The sequence below is a fragment of the Cicer arietinum genome, chromosome 5, assembly GCF_000331145.2.
Source record: "Cicer arietinum cultivar CDC Frontier isolate Library 1 chromosome 5, Cicar.CDCFrontier_v2.0, whole genome shotgun sequence".
NCBI classification, from domain to species: Eukaryota; Viridiplantae; Streptophyta; class Magnoliopsida; order Fabales; family Fabaceae; genus Cicer; species Cicer arietinum.
In genome coordinates, this window is record NC_021164.2 from 14,518,445 (window position 1) to 14,522,607 (window position 4,163).

Sequence of the window (4,163 nt, forward strand, 5' to 3'; positions counted from 1 at the left end):
TGGATTGCAATTTCACGGAAAATCTATAGACGGCAGTTCTGATGCTGATGCTGCTGACGAAGGATGGGAAGAATCGCTTGATAGGCATACAGCTGTGAAAGATCTGATGATTGATGGGTTTGTCGAAACCATTTCACTACCAATCGGTCAAATGAAGGTACAACACAAGATGCTTATGTATACTCTAACAAGGATGCTTGTGCCACAATCAGGTAATCATGCAGTAGTCCAAAAGTTGGACATACTACTGCTATGGGGTTTGTCCAAAGAGCTCAAGTTGAGCTGGGCATGGATTGTGCTAAGGCACATGCTGGAAGCTTCACAGAGCAAGTTGGTACTACCTTATCCTCAACTGATCACAAAGATTCTGAAACACTTCACAGTTTCTCTGGTCAATGAAGAATCTTCCAAGACCACCCTCATCTTTGGTGAATCAATTGTAAATCAGATGCAATTGAAGAGGGTGAATGGCATTTGGATAAGACCAATGCCAAATGTTGAGCTAACTCCTCCACAAACTTCTGAACCAGTGGCAGATCCTCCTGCGTATGTAGCGAAACTGCTGGAATTCATGGAAGCTCAGATGGCTCACAACGCCAAAATGCTAGAGTCAAATGCAAGGGTGGAAGCTGCACTAACAACTCTCCAAACATCCCTGAATTCAGTTGTTCAGGATGTTGCTGCAATTCAAGCTCACCTAGGCCTCAAGCTATCATTTGAAGACATAGCGGACATTGGTCGACAAGCAACAGAGGAACCAAATCCAACTCCCCTAGATCATTCTACGACTCACGGTGAGGAGACACCTGCTGAGGGTAATACAGCGGTCTCTACCTCTCCCCTAGATAATAGTGAGGACCAGCCCAGTTTAGGAGATTAGGTTTTTAAGTTCTTTGTTGTGATGTCTTATTTTTGCTGCTTTGCTGTTTTGTGTTTTGTTTTTATATGATATATAAGCAAGTTCATTCATTATTCTATGATTTACATTGCCATACTATGTTTAATCTGCATATGTTTGTGCTCTGATACATTTTCTTTTATCCCCAGTGCATATGTTTACTAACATAGGGGGAGGAAAACTTGTTTTAATCCTCTCTCCATTTACCGCTTTTTGCATTAACTGACAAAGGGGGAGAGAAATTATAACTTGTTGATTCAGAGAAAGTATAACATGTTTGTTTATAACTTGTATTCTTTCTCTGATGCTTATACTGTTGTGCTATTATACTCTGATGAATGACTGACTATTGAATTATTAGAATGCTCTGATATTGTTAAATAGCATGTGTACTGTTTTGCTCTGATCTGATGTTCTGATTTTATGATCTGACAATGGTACATATGATTATATGAAATTATGTTGTTAATATTATATCTTGAAATGTTCAACTCAAGTTAAAATTGTATGATTGTCACTTATGCAAAAAGGGGGAGATTGTTGGACTTTAGTCCTCTTAATCCTAGTTTTGACATAATTAACAAACATACAATGTTCATACATCATATGATAAATCTAACATTTTAACTGAGTAAGATTTCAGGAACAACAACTCAACCCTACATACTTGAGACAAATTGCTTGGAACTCAAGAAATCAACAAATCTACTGAGAAAATCGATTAGGCAATCGATTTCGTAAAAGGGTTGTAAGGAAACATACTGTTTGTGGTTACACAATCGATTAGGCAATCGACTGGCACAATTAGAAATAAAAATTGCGCAAGTCAGTGGCAACCTGTTTTACAGACTAATCGATTGGCACATCGATTGTGCCCATCACAAAGTAAAAACTGATTGAAACAAATCGATTGGGCAAGTCACAGGGACAATCCATTTACTAGGCTAATCGATTGGAAAATCGATTGCTTAAATAATATTTCAAAAGTAACATGACCTATGACAAACACAATCGATTGGACAATCTATTGTGAGAATTTCAATCATGTTAAGTTTTGTATCAATCGATTGGGAAATCGATTGAACTAAACAACTGGTAAGAACTTTTCAGAAAAATACTACCAAATCGATTGGCACTTCGATTAACATGAAAATAGCCGAGTCCTTGTTTTTAACACAATCGATTGGGAAATCGATTGAAACAAATATTTTGAAATCACAGTGAACTCTCAGTTTGTGGCCAAATCGATTATGTGTATTTGTGAATCGATTATGTGACTTAGTAAATCGATTACGTAATCGATTGTTGTGACTTTATTATTGAAACAAAACACTTGACATCGATTATGCAATCGATTCATATAAGTCTGCACATAATTTACTGAAAAGTGTTTTAAAAGAATCGATTGGGAAATCAATTAGTTTATATAGTTTCAAGATTCAAGAAAAACAAGACACGCGATAATCGATTGGCAAATCGATTAGGCCTGTTTTATCACTTTAATAAATCGATTGGTAAATCGATTTATTAGTTGTTTTTTAGAAACTATATAAACAGTTTTCAATCATTCTCTCAATAACTTTTTAACACAATATACTTGATTATACTTCAGAACACTGAAGAACTCTTAAGAACATTTTGATAACATTTGGATATTGCTTTTTCAGATCAAGACAAAAAGATTACTCATAATCATTAAGAGAGCTGAAAAAGAATTCTTGAGAGAAAAAGACAATGATCTCACAAGCATTCAAATGAACATCCAGAATCTTGTGTGAGATACATTGATAGAGATTGAAGACAACTTGTATATCTTTTATTTTGTTTGTAACAAATACTCTGTATAAAGAAACGACTGATAAAAATCCAGCTAGAAACTAGTGGCGATCTTCTTGGGTGAAAGGATCATCAAGAAGGAGTTGTACTTGATCTTGTGTTAGTCTGACGTGTGACTGCAAGGATCAAGGGGTTGATCAAATCCTCTCATGATGAAGGGAAAGCAGATTTGGTTCTAATGGCTCAACCAATTCTAACTCTAAATCCAACACTAATCATAATTGTGATTCTGACTTTGGAAGTTAATTAGCTAGTGAAGAAATTGGGGTACTGTCTAATTTAACCTGATCTGAATTAATTAAAGTCATTAATAGTTTCTTAAATAAAAACCACAATTTGTCTCTAAAACAAAAAACACTTAGGAAAGTAAATGCAAAACTGACTGAAGAAATTAATGTTTAAAAAAAATGAAAGTGTTAAGCTTAAAATAGAAAATATAACAATGAAAGATAATCATGTCTCAAAACCTTTAGAAAATGTTATACATAATTATGATAAATATGAAGTGGTATTCTAAGACATTCTATCTAACAAGATAGAAAGAAGAAAGTATGCTTCTATGATTTATAGAGTTAGTAGAAAGGGTAAAAAAAGGTCTAGGATACCAAGAAACAATAACTAAGTCTGAACTTATCCAACCCATGTTTTAAGTTCTGTTTACTACAAGAGAGGTAACTCGAAAATATCTTGTCATGTGTGAAACACAAGGAAATACAAGAAACCTTTCAAAACTAACAAATTAGAACCCAATCAAATTTGGGTACCTAAGAACAAACTTATCTATGTTTTATATGTTTTTAACAACGAAGTTGAAACACCAATCATGGTACATGAACAATGGATGATTAGGACATATGACGCGAGAAAAATCTATGTTCCAAGACCTAATTTTGATCAAATAAGGCACAATAAATTTTGGAGAAAAGCATAAAGGTCATATCATTAGTCACAACATAGTTGGTAATGGCCCCTCTCTTTCCATTAAAGATGTTTTGTTTGTTAAATGTCTTAAAACATAATTTATCAAGTATTAGTCAATTAAGTGATAATAATTATGATGTTATACTTAATCAAAAATCATTCAAAGCAATTAGTCAAAAAGATGGATTTGTAGTCTTTACAGATTAAAGGCAAAATAACCTATATAAGATAAATTTGTTTAGCTTATGTTATGTGTCTTATGTAAGGAAATGAAGAAAAAATAATATGGCACAAAAGGTTAGGTCATTCAAACATAAGACCCTTAATTTTAAATCCTAAATTATACAATTTTAGGGTATTTTGTGTAGAATTCCTTAGACTTTTAGCCCAGTTTTCGGTATTTAGTGAGTTAAAGGCTGAAAATACATTTTTGGAAATTGGATTAAAATTATTTTCCGAAGAATAATTTATTTAGGTTACGAAGAATATAATTCTGGGCAGTTTTGTT